Source organism: Peromyscus californicus, unplaced genomic scaffold, assembly GCF_007827085.1.
Source record: "Peromyscus californicus insignis strain IS unplaced genomic scaffold, ASM782708v3 Scaffold_22__1_contigs__length_63687245, whole genome shotgun sequence".
Lineage (NCBI taxonomy): Eukaryota > Metazoa > Chordata > Mammalia > Rodentia > Cricetidae > Peromyscus > Peromyscus californicus.
In genome coordinates, this window is record NW_026294525.1 from 5,580,779 (window position 1) to 5,602,680 (window position 21,902).

Consider the following 21,902-nt stretch of genomic DNA (forward strand, 5'->3'; position numbering starts at 1 on the left):
TTGGGAGTCCCAGGTGCACAAAGTAATAGAGTTCCACCTCCAAGCTCAGCCTGTGTGGACCTGTGTTCTCAGGTCTCCATTTGCCACCACCACATGTGTTCTCTGACAAAAAGACTAAGTGTTGTTGATGTCCTGGATATGTGTGTGCGCACACACACGTACGTGTTTGCACTTCTAAATAGCTGCCAATGTAAACACATTTGTCATAAGGGAAAACAGATATTTTGTTCTGGTACCAAATATGAGTGACCAAGACCTGAGAACACAGATTCCAGTTTCCACAAATACCATTTTCCACTGTAGAAGTGGTTACATGAGATTTTATTAGTTAGAACAAAGAAAGTCATAAACCAAAGTATTTACCAAATGTGTTGGTGGGGCATCAGGCAGGCAGATCCCAGCAGAGCTCTGCTGTGGGTTTCAGAACATGTACATTCCTACTGTGGGGTTGGTGGAGGCACTGCTCTGCTAAGGTTTGATGGTCACAAAGATGTTAGGTCAGGCACAGGATGAGTAGCAGCCCCAGAGGGACTAACAGTAGCTCAAAGTAATTCGGCTCTGCTCTGGCCACATTTTAACTCTCCTTAATATTAAAGTTTGGCCTTTTGGAATCCTTAACACAGATGTGTTATTTTCTTTTTTCTGGGAACTTCAGTTCACATAATCAATGATTAAAATGAAATGATAGGGTATAATCTTCAAAGCAGAATGGCATTGGTCTGGAGCAGGGACCTAAGAACATCCATACACACTCAGCTTGAGGGCACAGCTCTAGTCTTGAGCCCACAATGGAACTTTCTAGAAGAATAGTCTAGATTTTTCTATACTTTTCTGCTTGTTTGGGATATGTACTGGATAGTTTTAAGTCAAGTTGCACAGCTAGAGTTATACAAAAGGAGGGAAACTCAACCGGAGAAAAAAAAGGTTTCTATAAGATTATAAGATCCAGCAATATGGCATTTCTTAAAAAACTTTTATTGATTCTTTGTGGATTTCACGTCATGCATTCTGATCCCACTTATCTCCGTTTCCTCACATCTGCCCTCTTCCCTTGCAACCTTCCCCACCAAATCAAAACCAGATTTAAAAAGGGAAACTAAAAGCCAAACAAAACAAAGAAACAACAACAAAAAAACAAAACAAGCAAACAAAAAAAGAATCTTGTCATGGAAGCTGTAGTGTGGCCTGTTGAGGCACAGTTTACCCTTTAGTCCATTCATCTTTACTTGCAAGTGTTCATTACATGAGTCATTGGTCTGGCTCGAGGCCTCTGGCTTCTGCTACACTATGGATAATGGGTTCTCACGGAGACTCCTCTTGGACATCCTGTTGTCCTGTGTCGTAGAGATCCTACTGTTTTGGATCTGTAGGTTCACCCCCTTCCCATACTCCAACAGTTCAGATTTCATGGATGTTGGAGTGGGCCAACCCATAGCCCGGGTTCTGGGCCTGGGTGGTAGCCGGGTTGGTCAGCTCACTAGCTTTCCCTCATCATTACTACCTGGATGAATTCTCCAGCACTGCCTTGGCTAGCTCACCCAGTACACCTACAACAAGGAGCAGGGCCAGTTCTCCTGCTCCCGGGTCCCCCTGACTCTCATCACCAGGGCCAGCTCTACTGTTTTGCCTAGGCAAGGTGCAGCCCGCCCCCCTCTTTCTGGGGGTGGGGCATAAGGAGAGGCATAGGGCCAGCTTTCCTGCTCTCCTGGGGCCATGCTCACCTGCTACCCTGACAACAGGGTCAGCTCTAGCGTGCTGCCCAGGCTGGGTGCAGGGGCTGCTCTCCTGTGTGCTGCAGCTGGAGAGGGGCAGGGCTAGTTCTCACACTCATGACGGGGGGCGGGGGGGGGGGCAGCTCTTTCACCTGTTACAGGTAGCAAGGGGTAGAGTGGGGAGGGCATCTTTCCCTCACCTCTGCCACTGCATGGCAGACGAGGGGGGGGGGGGGGGTGGGCAGGGTCGGCTCCATTGCGCTCACACCCTCAGGGCTGGCTCACCTGCATCCCTGTGTCCCTGACAACAGGGTCAGCTCTAGTGTGCTGCCCAGACAGGACGCAGGGGCTGCTTTCTCATGCACTGCAGCTGGTGAGGGTCAGGGCTAAGCTGTCCTACTCCTGTGACCCCTGGGCCAGCTCTCGGACGCAGGTGGTAATGGGTGAAGGGGAGAGGGCTTCTTTCTTTCACCCGTTCCACCATGTGGCAGACGATGGTGGGGGCAGGGGGTGCAGTCAGCTCTCCTGCGTTCATGGCCTCAGGGTCTGCTCACCTATGTCCCGAACCACAGGGTCAGCTCTAGTGTGCTTCCCAGGTGACATACACACCTATCTCAAGTGGCGGGGGCTATCTTTCCTGAGTGTGGGGACAAGCTCTCCCCTGAGGGCTAGGGCCAGCTTGCCCACTGCAATGTCCAGCGAGGGGCGGAGCCAACGATCACAGAGCCGGTGAGGGGTAGGCTCAGCACAGCCTGGTTCCAATGGTGGACTATTCCAGGAGGTGGAATAAGACCCTGTGTTAACAGGCCATGAATACCACCCCAAGTCCCAGCTGCAGCAGGACCATGGGCCCAGACATGGCCCTTGGCAGCAGCTCAGGCCCGGATGCCACCACAGCCATGGTGACAGCACAGGTTACTCAGGTCAGCATGGCCCTGGTGGCAGCATGGCTCCCCATGCACCAACATGGTCCCAGGTGGTTGGCCAGACCCCAGGCATCCACACAGCCTTCAGCGGCAACTGGAGCCCTGGACACTACCCTACACCTCAGCCTTTGCAGGGCCACAGACCAGACATGACCCTAAGCAATGGTCCGTGCCAGGACATCTCCACAGCTCCAGGTGGCAGCACCGGCCACCCAGATCAGCATGGCCGTGGGTGTGCCACGGTCCTTGGACACCAATATCGTCCCAGGTGCTGACCAGAACCCTGTCATCCACATGGTCCTTGGTGACAACAAGAGTCCTGGATATTGAGTTCCTGTCCTGACTTACTACATGATGATGAGCAGTGATATGGAAGTGTAAGCTAAATAAACCCTTTCCTCCCCAAGTTGCTTTGGTCATGGTGTTTCATCACAGCAAAAGAAATTCTGACTAAGACAGGATGGCTTAGGGGTGGGAGGCACTTCCTAATGTTTGATATTTTAGCTTCCAAACAAATGCTAATCTTGAGTGCCTTCAAATCAAGATGGGCATCTTGATGGAAAAATTCCCCAAAGGTGAGGTCAAGAAGCTAAGAGCTGAACCAGTGACAGTCACATCTGCACATTTACTGCTGTTAGCAGGCATGGTGGGTTTGAATGCGGATGGACAGAATCACATCTGCTTTTTCTTTTGGTGTTTAAAGAACAGTTGGAACACATGGAGGACTTAAGTATTAGCCAGTGTTGAGTGAGTCATAACTTGGCTTTCCTCAAACAGCTAGGGTTACCTGAGACCTTGCAACAAAATCTCCAAGACCCAGAGGATGAAAAAAAAAAAAACAAAAAAAGGAAGCCCTCTTTGCATAAAAACCTACCAACACACTGCTACAAGAGCTAATCACAAAGAGAAGATGCACACAACCCCATGTCCAGCTTCAGCTGTTCTCTGGTACCCTCCAGCATAGGGTCTTGTGATGATCCGAGGGCATGGAACCACGGTGGCCCCTCAGTGGAAAGGGAGCAGACACTATCACCTCACTCTCTACAACCCACTCTAATGGCCTCACACTTCTTTCCAACCAGACCATGCTTCCAACACAAAAAGCAGCAAAGCCACCAGAAAGCCCCCCAGGTCTCTTCCTCCTCCCATTACCACTTGTATTAGCCGGTGGCTTCTGCTGAAAAGGAGGCCACCTGAGGAAAAGCTGGACAGAGCATCCCACGGGTCCTTTTCCTTCGGCTCTTCCACTCTTGTGAATCAGTCAACAGTCTATGTTGGTAGGATGTGCTCACATCAGGAGGTGGAATAAGACCACTGAGTTAATTTGCCGTGTTTCTGTGGTTGTAGAAGGATAAACATGTGGGCATGAAAACTAGGTCATGCCAACATGGGGGCTCAAACGTCTGTGAACCCCCCACCAGATTCACAAGGGGAAATCTGGTCCAGGAGGTGATGGCATTTTGAACTTGGGAAGTGATGAAGTCATGGGTACAGAGCCCCTTGAATGAGATCAGTGCCCTATAGAAGGAAGCCCCAGAGAACCCTCTAGTCTCTACAGCAGTGGTTCTCAACCTTCCCAATGCTGAGACCCTTTAACACAGTTTCTCATGTTGTGGTGATTCCAACCATAACATTATTTTCATTGCTACTTCACAACTGTACTGTTACTGTTATGAATTGTAATGTAAATACTTTCAGAGATAGAAGTTTGTCAATGGGTCGCATTCCACAGATTGAGAACCACTATCTTAGAGGGTAAAGATGCCATCTAAGAACTAGAACTTTGGTCCTCACCATGCCCCAAACCTTCTAGCTCCTTGGTCTTTGAATCACAGCATCCAGAACTGTGAGGAATACAGTTCCCAGCATGTGCTATTTTGACATTGCAGCCTTGAGAGACAAAGGCATTCAATGGCACATACAACTTAAATCCTCTTGTCTACTCCTTGAGACAGGATCTACCTCAGAGCCCGTGACAGCAAAGCAAACTTTCCCCTGCGGAGTGCCAAGTGCAATCTGAGCTGCTCAGCACGCCTGTGCTCTCAGAAGTTCCCTCCTCCCCACTGACCCCACCAAGACTTCCTCTGCTGCCCTATGTAGTATGTGCACATACAACCACAGGTCTGACGTTTCATAGCTCTGTCACACAGTTGTTTGGAATACTTTGGTCCACTTACCCTGCACCATCTCAACTTTAGGCTCAGGGTGTGGCATTCCACTTACAGGTGTGGAGGAGGCCTCCACAGAGCAACTGAGACCAAGGTTTCAGTACTTCCTCTGCTCTAAGTACCTGCTCCAGCTTCATGTCTGATGCTGTGACAGACACTCTGACAATAAGCAACTGAGGAGAAAAGGGGGTTTAACAGGCTTGCAATTCCTGCTCACACCCCCTTACTGAGAGGAAATCAAGGCAGAATCTGAAAGCACCACATCTAGTCAAGAGCAAAGAGAAGGAACGCTCTACCCTTGCTTGCACTCAGCTAGCTCTCTTCTCTTACAGTGCTGGTGACTTCCTGCCTAGGAAGTGTCACACAAAGGGCTGGGTTCCTCCCCAGACATGCCCATTGGCCAATATGATCCAGCCTAGAAGGTTGTGAACTCAGACTGTCTTTGCAGGAGGTTCTGGGTTGTATGAAGTTGATAGTTACACTAATCCCAGAGTCTGTCAGTTCTTGGCTTTGTTTCCTTAGCAAGTGGAACCGATAGCTTTGAAAGTGACTTCTGTCACTAGCATCCTACGATATCAAATGTTTGGATTCTTGAAGCAGGCATGGCGGGAAGGAGCCAGGAAGAGAGATTTACCTGTGGCTTGATGCTCAATGCATCAAGATCAGATGTTCTAGATCAGATGTTCTAGATCAGAACAGCCTACATCATGTGCATGTTCCTGTTCTGTTCACACATTCCTGCCTGCACTTTGCAATTCACTCTGCTTTCTCCATCCTGAGCACTCACTACACATGAATAATAATACTTGTTGGAGGCACCATCTTCTTACATAGCTCAGGATGGTACCCTATCCGTGATCCTCCTGTCTCAGCCTCCCTGGTGCCGGAACTACAGATATGTACCACTAAACCAGGCTTCAGTCATTTGTCATTTTTCAGAACTGATCCTGTATTTTCTAGTACCCTTGATAACATGGCAATATACAGGATTGGAACTTTCTAAATAGAGACACTCCATTCCTCTCAAATTCCACACCATTCATCAAGGCTGCTTTGCCCTCCCAGTTGTTTGTGCCCACCATAATTCCACATCTGTATGGCCAAGGTCACTGTCTATATCTTCCACAACATCTGCTTTTACAATATACAATGATACAAGTTGATTATTGAAAATATCTTGAGCTAAAACCAAGCTATATCCTAAGACACAAATCAAGTATAACCTCAGGATAAAGTTACTTATTTCTTTATTATTTATTATCTTATTTCACTTATATTATGTTTGGATATCTCTAGCAAATTTTCCATTCTATTACTCAAACAATAATTTAATTGAATGATGAGTGAGGTTCATTATATGGCAGGAGAGCAACAGAATTACCCTCCTGAAGAAAATTACAACCTGTGGCAGAAACACATGGTCAATAATGGAAATGTAATGGGGAAGCAGATATGAGAAGGTCAGAAGCAATTCAGTCTTTCTGTTGTTGGGGTTCAGTTTGGTTTTGAGACAGAGTCTCACTCTGTGGCCCAGGCTGGCCTTAAACTTACTATGTAGCCAAGGCTAGTCTCTGACTCACACTCTTCTAGTGCTAGATTTACAAATGTGTGTCACCATGCCTGTCCATTTGTAGTCTTGATGTCAACTTTGACCTAACGATAGAAGCTCTTATCAGCGACTCCAAGTTTTTTTTATTAACAAATAATATTGGTGTCTGTCCACCAAACTGTTATGCCTAAATCATCAAAAGAGCCCTGTGCTTCTGCTCTATGGGCTACTTTAAAGGCAACACCAAGACCAATCAATCTACCATGTAAGAGAGACACTACAAAGAAGACAATGGTGGTAAACACAGCTCAATATTATTTTTAACTTCTCAAAAAGGAAATGGAAATAAGTTGAGCACTTGAGCTCTCCCTGGTAATTAAATTTTCCCAAAGTAGGTCATGGCTCCCATTACAACTGTGTGAGGCAGTCCATTCGGTCATGGGACAGCTCCAATTGCCAAAACGTTCTACCCTGCGACACAGTGAAATTACTTTCTTTTTCATTTCCCCCCAGAAGCCATTCCTGCCCTCTGGCTCTCTGAGAATGACTGCAATCTGTCTTCCCAATAGAGGTAGCCTTTAGAACATGGGGGCAGATCCCAGGATCCTGCTTGGCCTTCTTTTGTCCTGACTGGCTCCCAGTCTGCATCATGTCTATTGGATACTGTGAGCTTCAGTCCCCTGATTCAACAGGAGCTGATTTCTAATTACATTTAACCTTGCTGTATCCTGGGTCATGATGTTCAGCCCCTCCTGTTTCTGAGGATGCTAGCTAACAGCACATGACTGACTGTGGATGTGAGTTAACACCATGTGACCTCCCTCCTCCAATCATCCTCTATGTAAATACCGTCACAACCTTTAAGACTCTTTTACACATTGAACTATTTTAACAGCCATGTCATGTCTCTGTGTTTGGGGATCTGGACTTTACTGACAGGAGGGCACACTTTCAGGGTGACTGTGCTACATTCAGAGTCTCAGAGTCTACACATTTTTCACTCTTCTCTGTTGTTTAGAGAACCTGACTCTGGCATGCCTCTCATTCAGGGAAGACATGTAGCACCCATGCTTCTGATAGGCACCATCCTCCAAGTCCAAGTCTAAGCTGGTAACTGTACATCTTGAATCAGACATGACCTGCCATGGGGAATCCTTCAGCAGCTCAAAGGCTCAGAGAAGCAGTCTTTGAAGAACCCGCTTGGCCCCCCGTCCCTCCTGTCACCAGAGATCTGGTTTGCAAGCTCTCCTACTTCTTCACTTCCGACTCCCACCTGCCTTCGTCTCTCTCCGTATGCTCCTCCCTAGACTCGGGTTGTATTATTAGAGCAAAGGGAAACTGCGCAGACAGAGGTGTCTTGGTTTACCAGCTGTTCCACATTAACCTCTGGGGTGGCTTCCTCATATACAAAGTGAGATGATACCTACCACATAGGACTATTGTCAAGATTAGGGACAATTTGCACCAAGGACCCAAACCACTGGTTTGGGAGCTCCTGAGTTTTAGTAGCTATGTGATGTTGGTGATAACGTTGGAGCTCCTTATCACACTCTGAAGGAACACCCCACTTTCAATTCTGATTTGCCCTTCTATTTTATTCAGTGTGGGGGATCTCACCCTTGGTCTCGCACACACCAGGCGAGGGCTATTGCACTGAGTCACACCCACAGTCTACACAGCTCTCCCTCCCACCCTCCACCAGGTCTGTACTGTAAGAGTCAACCACGGTTGAACCTGCTGTGTGCTCATCCCCTATTCAAGGACAGGAGCTGATTAAGGGGGAATCCATCCTTCCCTTGGTTCCAAGCAGCTGGTGCCATGCTTGGCACATCTTCTGTCCCCAACACATGCTTCCTCGGTTAAAAATGAAAAATTCAAGATGAAATAGAATCTTTTTCAAACACTGAGGGTATGTAAATCCCAAAGAGTGTCACAAATGCAAGATGTCACAATTATGCCAGGGAAGTCCCGTGCATGCCAGGTGGTAATAAAGCTTCGAGTGGATGCTCGGTCTTCACACATGGCTCTGATGTGATCGTATTCTAGAGCAGCCATCTGTCTACACATACGTCTCTCATCTTGGGTCATGACCTTCTCCCAGGTGGGCCAAATCACTTCCGGATTTTTAAATTATTTTGTCTTTCATGATGATTGGCATACAGCAGGAACATACACAAAATACAAGAAAAAATCTTTTTAAAGATATATTTATTTCATTCGTTTGTGTGCGTGTCTATGTGTGTACCTGTGCATGGATGTACATATGTGTGTGCATGTGTGTGTGCCTGTATACGTATGTGTGTGCTTTTATATGTGCGTATATGTGTATGCACTTGTGTATATATGTGTACATGTGTATGTCTGCACGTGTCTATGTATGTATTGTGTGCATGTATATGCATGTATGTAAGTGTGCACACAAGGGTATACACGCACATATGCATATGTGTTCACATGTCTGTGCATATATGTGTGTGCATGTAAGTGTGTATATCCAGAAAAGGGTCTAGTCTTCTGGAGCTGGAGTTATAGACATTTCAAGCTGCCTCATGCTGGGAACTGAGCTCAAGTCCTATGAAAGAGCAGCAAGGCCTCTTACCCACTGAGGCATCTCTCTAGGCCCTAAAACACTATTTTCCACCATCGGATGACACCATCATGGAGCCATGTCTGCGCCGTGACAAGGCATTTCCGGCCTCCAGAAAATGAGAAACTGCTTTTCTGTATAAGCTGCTGAACCTGTGCCGTTCACGGCGACACAGAACAGACATAGATGGCATTGCTGATACAAGAGCCGGGGCTAGCGCCTCGGTAGTTGGCAGTCTGGCTCTCGGAGACGTGTCTAGGGCTGGTGGTTCAACCTCTATAGTGTTTACTTCCAACCTCACCCACTCTGCCCCCTGGGAATTAGACTCCTTGATGCTCGGTCTTCACTGTCAGCTTGCCTGAACTTGAAATCTCCTAGGAGACACACCCCGGCCTGTCCCTGGCAGCCTCTCCAGATGGCTGAGAAGACTCAACCTTGGGTGTGGGAAGCGCAAATCCATGGACCAGGGTTCCAGCCTGCATAAGGAGGAGAAAATGAGCCAAGCACCAGCATCGTGGCTTTCTGCTGGTGGCAGGAGGCACGTGAGATCAGCCATTTTATACTCGGTCTCTGGGCCATGGGGAGCTGTACCCCTCAAATGGTGAGCCAAAATAAACTCTTTGTCAAACTGCTTCTGTCAGATATGTTGTCCCAGTGATGAGAAAGGCAAACAAGAGAGACACCAAAGGAGAGCTATTCTCAACCAAAAAGATGACTGTGACTCGGAGATGAGGGATCCATGATAGACCGCCTGATCTCAACCTAGACCGGGTCTCAGCACTCTTGTTCTCTGTGCTTGGCACGGGAGCTGTGAACAGTTCTGCTTGGTGATGGGGAAGACACAGGGTTGCTAAAGCTGGTCCGCTGGGACATACCAGAGTGATGCTGGCCAGAGCATGCGGTAGTCTCCTAACGTTTGAGACATCCCCACCGGTAGGAAAATTACAAGGGAACTGCCTGTAGCCAAACTGAACTAGAGCAGAGAGCAAATCCTCAAAGGGAAAAACTGTGAAGCAGAGAGAGAGAGAGAGAGAGAGAGAGAGAGAGAGAGAGAGAGAGAGAGAGCAGGAGGAGGAGAAGCAGCAGAGATTGATGCGAGAGCCAAAGGGAAGGGCCGTGTAGGATGTCACAGCCCTGAACTGCCACTTGCAGAGCAGACAGAGGTGAACAGGTTCCTGAGGGCCCTCGCCGAACTTACCTGTCTTTCATGCGGTAAGTGGTGAGCACAGAGACAAAGGGAGCCCAACCAAGATGATGATTACCTTTTTTTCTGTACACATAAACCTGGGACTATCAGACCATTTGGTTTGTTTTCCAGCCTAGGGAAAAACTAACACGCAGAAGTTAAAATGTGAGCATACCTCTCTCCTGACACCAATGCAGGCAATAAATAAATAAATAACAGAAAAGCTTCAAGGCTTAGAAACCTCACAGAGAAACTGAAGAACGTATAAATCACACGTGATATTTTTTATCCACAAAACCTTAATTTTAGGAGACTCTGTAGCATAATATCTTCACTTTGCAAGAATCAAACACAGGGAATAGGCTATTAATCGGAGCCTTGGGGACTCCGTATGGTTTTAAATTCTCCTTTCAACTTCTGAGCAAATACAAAATAGCTTTTCACTGACTCTTCTTTTTCTAAATTGTAACCATCCGACAAATTGATGCTGTTTTTTTCACCCATCAATTCTGTTTGGCAATTCATCTTTCCCTGACACACAGACCATTGTAACTTTGGAATCATCAGTTCACAGGGAGTTTTCATTGGTGCATGAGCTGAGACAACTCATCCCACAAGCTCCTAAGCGATGACTATGAAATGCCAAGGTCCTAAATGATCTCAAGATTTAAAAGTAAGGTGTGCAGAAAATTAAACTCTGGAGCCCTTCAGCACTTCCGGGAAATAGGGGTCTCAATGCACGTTGAAGAAATAAGAATGTAATTGAGGTTGAAATCACCTGTTATAGTCTAAGCCCAACGAAGGCTGTCTTGGCCATTGAGGTTCTGCCCTGGTGGTGACGGACCACTATGTTACAATGTTTGAGTTCACAGGGACAGTTCAAATCCAATTCACAAATATCCATTGGGGATTTACTGAAAACAAGGCATGAAGCAAAAACCCTTAGAAGATTTAAAAAAAAAAAAGGGAATAAGTAATAGTCCCCATCTTAGGGGACGGCTGGCTCTTGGCTTCTGAGACTAGGATACCTGGGAGGTCGTGGGGAAATTTGACAGATGCCTAATTACTCTGAGGTTTTCAACAGAAAAACTCTACAGGCTGCACATCTCCCTTCTATGATGCAGGGAAAGCAACCACACTCACAGGGGTAGAAGAGGGGAGGGTGGCTCTCGGGTGCTGGGGCCGGGAGCAGAGTGGACACGGAGGTGAGCAAGTTCTAAGTTCTGTCACCGGTGGTACACCTGCAGGCAGCAGCGCAGCGCTGTGCACTTTCAAATGTGGAGGTGACAGACTGCACACTGGGCATCCGCCCAGGGCGACAGAGGAGCACAGGGATGCTCAGGCTGTGGACATGCAGGGGCTTTCGATTACGGGGTGGGCATCCTCGGAGTGTATACATCAAATCCCGAGTTCCTTTGAGTGTATAGGTTAAATAAGTGCAACCCAGCCTGCATAGTAATTCCTCAGTAAAGCGGATGGATAAAGAATTAAGTGTGTGCTTGAGAGAGGTGCCAAGGACCCACAGACATCCCAGAATCCTTTGCAGAAGGACTGTTCTGCAATGCTCACTTACAAGCTGCTTGTGAAAATTTTACATCAAAAAAGAATAGAGAGGGACCAGCAAATAGCTCAGTAGCTGAGACACCTGCTATGCAAAGTGCGATGAGCTGAATTCAAGTCCCCCATGTTAAACATTCAATGTGGCCACGCGTAGGTACCTGTAGCCCCAGAGCCGTAGGGCTAGAAACAGGAACATGGCTGGGGCTTGTAGACTTCCATCCCAGCTCCAGATTCAGTGAGATGCTCTGTGTCAAGGGAGCAGGGTGGTAAGTGATGGTAACCGATGTCCTCCTATGGCCTCTGAACATGTGTAGCTATACATGCGCACACACTGCACATACATATGCCCTCCCACACACACAAGCATACACAGATGCACACATACAAAAGAATAGGAAATGAAGGGAAATATCAAGGAAAGAGAGATGAAGAGACATAGAAAGTGTTCTCTGTCTCCTCAGCATGCTGAGTCAGTTGAAGGGGAGGGAGGGAGTCTGTGTTCATAGGATTCTGAAAGATTGACAGCTCATGTCTCAGCCACCAAACTTGTTTCTTTTCCCTACCAGAAGGCATTTATTACTCAAATAATACATACTTTAACAGAAGGAAGAGGAAACCCAAGCAAATAGCTGTTATGGCCATGCACAACATTGATTTAAAAAATCTTGACATTTTCAATTTAGAAGTTCTGATCCAAAAGACTCCTCGAATAATTCACCACAAGATCTAAAAACTTGACCCACAATGGAAAGAAATGTTCTTCCTGGGGAATTTTCAGCAAATATAAGAACAAACAGGGCTTAATTCAGATGCCCAGCGAGTTCTCTGTTAGAGCAGAGACCAAGCCAGCTCCACCAGACTCCCTGCCCAAGAGGAAAGCCCAGAGCTGGCCAAGGACACACTCCCCAGCACTTCCCTCTGGCCATCCTCACCTTCCCTGAGCATTTTCACAACCCACTGGGGGTCAGGAAGAGAGGGGAATCTGTGGTTTGGTATGTAAAATGAATAGAAAATCTCTTGAGAGAGACACAGAGAGAGAGAGAGAGAGAGAGAGAGAGAGAGAGAGAGAGAGAGAGAGAGAGGAGAGAGAGAGAGAGTCTCTGACCTCTACTCTCCTATGTCTGCCTCACTCCTAGGCCTGCTCAGTGTCCCCAGGGCCTCCACACCCTGCTTCTTCACACTTTCTTCTGCAGAGGCAGCTGCAAGGGCTGCAGGACCTTCCCAACCCTTTCACACTTGAGTCTCCCCTACACATGCTCAGGCAGCTTTCCCACTCCCTGCCTCTGCTCCAGGGGGTGTGGAAACTTTTCAGTGCAGTATTTGTTTGATTTCTCCACCTCCGCCCTCCTCAGCACTTTCGACCCTCCACAGTCTTTGATTTTGTCAAATTCTGTCCTCTTTGAAGGCAAGAATAGTTTGTTCTCTTATTTTTCCTTAGGTTCCCCACCACCAGGTATATCAGGGTTTGCTAAGTCTCACCAACTGATGTGTCTCTTGTCCATGCCTGAAGAAGATGATAAATTCAAATACCCTTCCCAGAAGGGAAACAAGCTCTATTGAAGACATAGCTTGTCTTCCCATTCTTTCCCTGTCGGGTCATCAGCAGCTTAAATCCATCCAAAGTAGCCTTTCTTGTGGATGGGACCTTTCACAGTGGCCCTTCTACTTCCTCGTCTCCATGCTTGGCAAAAGCAAAACAAAAAACAAACAAAAAAATAGGACATCTATATCCATGCCCCCTATGAGTATCCCAGAGTTGTCCAGCTCAGAGTAGAGTGGGGAATAGCTACTGTATTCTCTGCCCACAGAGGAAGAACACTATCCTATAGCTATTCATGAAACCTTACTGCAATATACAGTGCAGATATGCAGAGGCCAGGCACACCATACGATGCAATGCATACTTGAATAAATAAAATAGTTGCTCCTTTGCTGTCTGCCATTCCCCCTCTCTAAGCTCTGAGTTCAGTAGCAGAGTGCTGTCCTGCTGCTTGGCTATGTCCATCATCTGAGCATAGCTTGATACAGAGCAAGTGCTGGCAGCATATGCCCAATCATGAAGAGGAGGAGCACTCAGATACGGTGGGCCAGAGACAGACAAGAGGCAAGGCAGTGGATGGCGGTGGCACACACCTGTAATCGGGCACCCAGAAAGCCAGAGTTCAGACAGGGGTCAAAGCCAGCCCTGCCTACAGATCAAGTTGGAAGCCAGCCATACTGATGGGACCCTATCTTGGCAACCACGATAATGGCCACAGCAAGAAAGGAAGAGAAGGAGAGAAAGGCAAAGGGAAGAAAGAGTGAGCACACTCTGATCTGTCTCCTGCTCACTTACGGAGACGTCCCCATGAGCATGCCATCACTTCAGGTTATAGATCTCATGGTGTTCTTGTGGGGACTTGGTAAACTGAGGCACGTGGAGAGCTGAGCAGAGTCTGGTGACCAGTGGGAAGATCACAGACATTAACTGTCTGAGCTACCCTTCCCCTGCCATGCACCAAAGAGAACCCACATGAAGGCAGTGATGTAGGTGGGACATCACTGGGGAGTTGTTCTCAAAGATAAAAGCACACAGCAGAGAAAATTCAGTTTGGTTTTGGCAACAAGGGACCGAGATCTGGAGGCCTTTGGTTTGGTAAAGAACCTGTGTCTAGGGTTGAGGCCCAATGGAGGCTTCAATAGGGTGCTGCTGATACCCGGAAGTTAATAAATCCACCCATCTTTCTCCCCAGCTCCAACTCCTCTTCAAACTACAAACGAATATTTTTTTTTATTCCAGAGATATGACTTGAGTAAGCACTTAAAATAAAAATATAGTAAAATTAAATTTTGTTTTGTTTTTGTTTCATTTTTTTCAAAAAGATAAATGAATGTTCTAGTGGATGGTTCTATACCCATGCCCATATGGACTGCATTTCCTGGACTCCGTGAGTTTAAAATTAAGAAGCAAGAAGTAGGTAGGGAAAAATGGGGAAAGGGGAAGTGGGATAAGGAGGAGGGCTGGGGGAATAAGTTATCAAAACATATTATATGCATGTATGAGACCCTGAAAAACTAAAAAGAACTTTTTTAAAAAGACAGACAGACAGACAGACACACACACACACACACACACACACACACACACACACACACACAAAATCAGGTAAAAGCTCTTTCACCCACAAGAGGGCACTCCTAGACCCAGGAGCTAAGAGACACTGTCATTCCTGGGACACTGGAGTCGTCACAGAAACACAGACAGCAGACAGTAACCTACTTAGTCACAGACAGCAGACAGCCGACTGGCATTTCCCTGCACCCTGCAGCATCCACGCAATCCGAAGATCAAAGACGGCACTCAGGCCCTTCACTAGCAGTTTCTAAGCATAGGGGAAGCCGGGGTGCCCTACCATCTTTCCCTAGAGGACCTTCAGCATCCCCTCTGCGCGTTCTGTGGGCGAAGGACATTCTCCCCAGAACACAGGTCAAGCTGAACTTCCATGTCTTGCCACGGCCAATCAAGACTACCAGTCACCAGAAATTAAAAATAGGATGTTGCTGTGGGACAAGGTGGCGAATGACATGGGAACTTTGGGAAACTCTGGCTGGGTCTAGCCAGCCTCACCCTCTGCCACCCCAGGGCAGGGAGGAAGCATGAGGCTCCTGGGAGTACGGCCAGGAAAAGGCAGTGTCCAGGCAAGGGCAGAGAAAGGATTTTCCTTTGAGTCAGGGATGACAGCTGTCCTCATGAGGGGAGGAGTGGAAAACTGGATCCACCGAGCAGTGTCTGCTGAGCCCAAAGAGGCTTTTAGGAGCCCAAGGGCCTCCAGCTACAGTAGTTTGTGGGACATCAAAGCTGCGATTAGCACAGCTTCCTGGCTGTTGCACTCTGTGTATTTATGGCTCATTGCACATTTCAATGCCATTCTCATAAGATGTTTCAGCTGTCAAAATCCCTTATTTGGGTGATAAAAGTTCCTGAGAAGTATCAGGGTTCCTGGGTGCCCAACCCCAGCACTGTGCCAAAGCCAATAACCACCCAACGACCACCACCCACTACCACCCAAAACAAATGGCTTCCGGGACCACCTGTGAGCAGGCTGGTGGACATATGGTGCAGGTTGGTGCCGAGAGAGAGGAGATGAGCCTGTCTGGTCTTTGGTGGAGGACAGAGGACAACTCAACCATTCCCCCCTGATACCTTTTCTGTCTGGCAACAGCCTTGCTTGCCTGGTGTGCCTGGTGAGCATCATTCCATCCATTCACCGCTAACCCCACTCAGCACTGGCTTTTTTTCAAACATAGTTGAGTCCATGCCAGCATCAGGGAGGGGTCTCTGAGGAAGGAAGAGGAACCCAAGACTGTTCCCATTCTTCCTTGGAAGTTTGGGGTGGGTGATCCGATGGAGAACTGAGCAATGCTAATGCTTCTCTTCTGACACCCACGGCATGGACCTTCAACATGATGTTGCCTTTTGTTCCTTCTCTTTCAAAATGGCACATCATAGGTGTCGTGGGAAAAATACAGAATACAGATGGGTGAACTGAATATTCAGTACACCATCATCCTAGGCATGGAACAGAACGGAATAGATCTCTGGTTTCTAGTTAAAGCATATGTCTCCTACCCTCCCCCACCACTGCATTTAACGCTGGTGAAATGTTAGACATTGGCAAGGTTTACAAACCATCAATTGTGTGTGTGTGTGTGTGTGTGTTATATTGTGTGGGGTGTATATGTGTTATGTGTGTGGGGGGTGTATGTGTCTCATATGTGCATGGGGTGTATGTGACTTATATGTGTGTGGGGTGTGTGCGTGTGTGCTCATGTGTGCTCTTTACCCAATAATTTACACCCAGTTTCCTTACTTTGGGCTCATACAGCCTGTCTCCCCCAGGGCCCCCTTCCCTGGGTTCAGCTCCCTCGAATGCATTCAAGGCCTGATTTCCCTACGGAAGTTTCCAAGGGTGGTGCCATCATTCTCTGTGGACAGCTGTCCTCCAGGGTTGGGCTTGAGCCCGAAGCTCTTCTCACGCAGCCGCCTGCAGCTTCCCAGGGTAGCTGGGGTCAGAATTTCATCAGCCTTCCACAAATAAAGACCATCCCGAGTCCACCGTGGGGGCGTCCCGTGAGCTAGGCCTCTGCCTGCCAACAGTTGCGTCAGCCACCCACTCACCGAGGGCCGGAGCTCGGTAGGCAAGGACTCCAAACGGCTGCACAACCTTTTTCTAACTTTCCAAACCCAAACTAACGTTGGCAAAACTGGGATGCTTAAAGTGCCCAAACAAAAGGCTATAGAGGTATAGACTAGCGTCCCATCTTCATTTCCAGAGTCAGGGAACGTCCTAAGAGGCCCCCAGTTTACCTCAGCCAGTCCCCAAGACGAAGGCACAAGGCACATATGGTGGGTCCTGGATGAGGATCATACAGTACTCCAGTAGACAGTGGAACCGGGCCCTCAGCCCAGCCGGAGTCAAGAGGTCCCAGGCCGACCCACCCCACACTGCCCCTTCCCGTGCCCTCATCCAATCTCTAACAAAGGTCCTTTAAGTTATGTCTAATGGCAAATTCCTCTTTCTTTGGTAAGGAAAAAATGCAATTAAAGAGAAAAAAGAAGGTAAAGTTTACCCTACAGCAACCTATTTCAGGCCACCTCCTCCTCTGCAGCGCCCTCTGCTACAGAGGCCTACAACTTTGCTTTGCAATAAACTCAGCTTGTTTACTTTTCTCTAAAAATATATACAAATTCTCAGCAACATCGGGGATCTGGGGACCCAAGCCATGTGCTCAATGTGAGGATGGTGGTGATGGCCGTGGTGAGGATGGTGGTGGCTGTGGTGAGGATGATGGTGATGGCTGTGGTGAGGATGGTGATGGCTGTGGTGAGGATGGTGATGGCTGTGGTGAGGATGGTGATGGCTGTGGTGAGGATGGTGATGGCTGTGGTGAGGATGGTGGTGATGGCTGTGGTGAGGATGGTGATGGCTGTGGTGAGGATGGTGGTGATGGCTGTGGTGAGGATGGTGGTGATGGCTGTGGTGAGGATGGTGATGGCTGTGGTGAGGATGATGATGGCTGTGGTGAGGATGGTGATGGCTGTGGTGAGGATGGTGGTGATGGCTGTGGTGAGGATGGTGATGGCTGTGGTGAGGATGGTGATGGCTGTGGTGGTGATGGTGATGGCTGTGGTGAGGATGGTGATGGCTGTGGTAAGGATGGTGATGGCTGTGGTGAGGATGGTGGTGATGGCTGTGGTGAGGATGGTGGTGATGGCTGTGGTGAGGATGGTGATGGCTGTGGTGAGGATGGTGGTGATGGCTGTGGTGGTGATGGTGATGGCTGTGGTGAGGATGGTGATGGCTGTGGTGAGGATGGTGATGGCTGTGGTGAGGATGGTGATGGCTGTGGTGGTGATGGTGATGGCTGTGGTGAGGATGGTGGTGACTGTGGTGAGGATGGTGATGGCTGTGGTGAGGATGGTGATGGCTGTGGTGAGGATGGTGATGGCTGTGGTGAGGATGGTGGTGATGGCTGTGGTGAGGATGATGGTGATGGCTGTGGTGAGGATGGTGATGGCTGTGGTGAGGATGGTGGTGATGGCTGTGGTGAGGATGGTGATGGCTGTGGTGAGGATGGTGGTGATGGCTGTGGTGGTGATGGTGATGGCTGTGGTGAGGATGGTGATGGCTGTGGTGAGGATGGTGGTGATGGCTGTGGTGAGGATGGTGATGGCTGTGGTGAGGATGGTGATGGCTGTGGTGGTGATGGTGATGGCTGTGGTGAGGATGGTGATGGCTGTGGTGAGGATGGTGATGGCTGTGGTGGTGATGGTGATGGCTGTGGTGAGGATGGTGATGGCTGTGGTGAGGATGGTGATGGCTGTGGTAAGGATGGTGATGGCTGTGGTGAGGATGGTGGTGATGGCTGTGGTGAGGATGGTGGTGATGGCTGTGGTGAGGATGGTGATGGCTGTGGTGAGGATGGTGGTGATGGCTGTGGTGGTGATGGTGATAGCTGTGGTGAGGATGGTGGTTCTAGCTGTTTTGGTTTGGCTCGTCTGTGGTGGTGCAGTATCTTGCAGACATCTGAGAATTACGTGGATGAAAAATTCATTGGAACCCTTTCAGTGACGTCCACGAAACCTTCCACCCAAACTGTCAGAAATCTGGAGGCATCAGAGGTGGTCACCCCCTCACCTTCTGCCTCTGGACTTCCCACTAAAACAGACTGCTACCATAGCCCACACAGCTACTGAACCCTCAGGAAGCCAAGGCAGACAACCGTTCAAATCTGAACCCCGCACGGGTTACAGGATGATTTCCGGGGCAGTGTGGGCTCACGTGGCCTTTAAAAAACAATTCAAAAGACAAAATTCCCCCAACACAACCTCACAAGCAAGTGACCCCCACAGTCTCTGGCAAAAAATGTGACTGTCAAAGAAGGGTACAGAAAAACACCAAAGCTCCCAGGACCCTGGGTGCTGGGCTTCAGAATCAGGGTGGACCAGTTGCCCTCAAATGTGGCCCTGCAGAAGGAGGTTTGCCAGGGATCTCCTTAGGCGTATCGTGAAGTTATAAAGTAAGGATGGGCAGAAGGGAGGGTTTCGACAGAGGAGCAAGAAGGGAAAAATGATATCACTATACTATCAAAAAGTAATAATAATTCTGGTTGTGGTCTCCTGGGCCACAAGGGGGAGCCAGGAGAATGATGCCGAAGGGTACTCGGGGTCACCAGATCCGGGGAAGAGATTGGGAACAACTCCAACAGTGACTTTCTCACATTCACACGTTCACACTCCTCTGAGCCACTCTGGAATCACCACGTTGACGTGGTAGAGACAGGGGTGCTCACCGAAGACACCGGACCTTCCTGGGACCTGCAGGCTCAGTTCCGGGCATCCACGTGGAGTCACACATGGCTGACCATCAAGGACACAGACAGAGAAGCTGCCAGCAGCTGGGTTATTCTCAGAGAGTTAGCAATGGAATGGAGGTGACAGGTCACGGCGGGCGGCCGTTCAGCGCAGGGACGGACTTGGGGATGGAAATCTGGGCTGTAACGAGGCTGTCTCTGGGATTTAGACTCATCTGAGAGGGGGCGCAGCAGCAGCAGCAGCACAGGCTGAAGGGAGGGGCTGCTGGCTGCACCCATTCCAGTAGAGCAGCTCACATCTCCAGGGCGGCAAGCTGTGCAGCCTGGAGTCACAGCCAGCCGCTGCCACAGACGTCGGTCCCTCCAGCTATTGCCCCTATTCATTTCTCTAAGGAAAAATGCTGACACTGTTTCCCAAGCCTTAATTATACATAATAGCTATCTCTTTAGTCAAAGAAAAGCTGAATGTAAACCCAACACCACATTGACATTATTGACCCACCGTGGTCCCACAGGAGTCTCACTTGCATCTGCCTGCCAATATGACAGACACTCAGAGGAGAAGGACGCGAATGCTCCGTGTCCTTGACAGGCAGCCTTCACTTCCACATCAGGCAGATTCTGCCTTAGCAGGTTTGTGAGGAGGAAGAGAATCAAGCTCTGGGTAAAAACTTGGCTTTGAACTTCCCGTTCCTCCTCGGTATCTTTCAAGTGACAAGCAAGAGCGACCGTGGCTCAACCCTCTCTGCCCAGACAGCTTCTAAATATGGGTCTGCGCATATGTACAGATTAGACTGAGCACACCGGAGGAAAACAAGCTGGCCATCCATCCCCTCCCATCCCCTCCGGTCCCTCCCCTCCCTCTGTAGGAATCTGGCTGGGGATGAAGGTTTGAGCTCATAATACTGACATTCTCAGAGACCGGCTGAGCACAGCATGGGAAATAGACACGCTGGCATCTGAACTCCGATTTGCTTGATCGCCCTGCTTGCCAACAAAGGGTTATGCTCTTGTTGCCCCAGGTCCTACTCTGCAAAAGTTGGCCTATATATTCCACCCTAACAACTCCGGTGCATTAGTGCCTAATGACCACAGACTGCAGTGGGGCTCTGTGTGTTTAACCGAGGTTACAGTCCTTCACTGCAGTGCTATTTTGGTCCTATGCGTGCTTCTGGCCTTCATGGTTATATGGAAGTTCAGTGTCCTTCAAAGGAGAGGAAAAGAGTGATGTGTGCCCAGAAGAAACCTGGTTTCTCGGCTCAGGCCCTTGGCTGCCTTGGAGCGTCTGGGAAGACAATATTCTGAGCTGTTCAGCAGCTGTTCCTGGATTCTGTATCCTCTTCCTGTCCCTCAGTCATTACACAAATTGCCATCCTAGTCCTGTTTATGGGTCTTCTGTTCCCTGTGGCTTCCATCTCTAAGTAATCTGTGTCTGAGTATCCCCAATACTGCCCAGGAAACACAGTTGAAAACAGAATGCATGTAAAGAGAAGGGCTTTTCTCTTGCTCAGCTAGTCCTCCCATTTGCTGTTAGAGAAGGCTTAACTAAAATGACAGAACAAAGGCTCTAAATTAGAGCTGAGGGAGGCGGGGGAAGACCCAGAAACATTTGTCCTGGGCAAAGTCAATGCCGGAAAACAAAAATTTTCCAGAATTGTTCTGTAATCCATAAACCCCAGAACCGACCCACACTGGCTTAGAGTCGCTAGTCTCTTCATCCACATTTTGAAGGAACTTGATGATTATGTCACGGAGAGCAATGCTAATTGCTGTGTAAAGTCAATGAATGCCTGAATTGGAGAGTTTAAGGATGGGCTCTATAACAGTCTAGGCTAGTTCTTGGACGGTGAGAAGCCTTCAGAGCTGGAACTTATTTCTCATGACTGCAGCATCCACAGGGCCTCACCGGACTCAGCCTCACATCACAGATGGAGGAGGAGGGGTGAAGATGGAGAGAGGCTTCCTACCACTGATAGAGAAACTAGACTCCACCTCTGCTTTTATGTCCATGGTAAAGGCTCATCACCAGATCTCAAGTATATGCAAATGAGGCTGGGCAGTGGTGTCCCCAACAAAGCAATCATTTCCTAGAGATTCATTTCAGTCAGGTTAGAACAGGCTGCATCTCCAAGGACAGACAGCAGTCCCTGTCCTGTGGTTATCTGGTGTTGGGTTGACCCTTTGAGCAACGTTGCTGACAATGGTAAATCCATTCCACAACTTTAGAGCACACAGGACTCTACATTTTTCCAATATACAACAAAGCCCATCTGTCTCCATTTGTGAACAGATAATACTAATTCTAAGAATTTTCGTATATTGAATCATAAATATATCATCATGAAACCTCATACAACTCT

The 21,902-nt window shown here is 48.4% G+C and overlaps 1 long non-coding RNA gene across 5 annotated transcripts in view; it reads right to left on the minus strand.

Moving 5' to 3' along the window:
• Positions 1-20,252, minus strand: part of LOC128118287 (uncharacterized) — a 450,954-nt gene extending 430,702 nt beyond the window's left edge. For 3 of the 5 annotated variants that reach the window (XR_008221114.1, XR_008221115.1, XR_008221113.1), the window contains exon 1: positions 19,522-20,248. This is a non-coding gene — a long non-coding RNA (uncharacterized LOC128118287). Of the gene's footprint in view, positions 1-19,521 lie in introns of all 5 variants that reach the window. The other 2 variants (XR_008221111.1, XR_008221112.1) reach the window with 2 other exon arrangements.
• Positions 20,253-21,902: the final 1,650 nt, after the last annotated feature.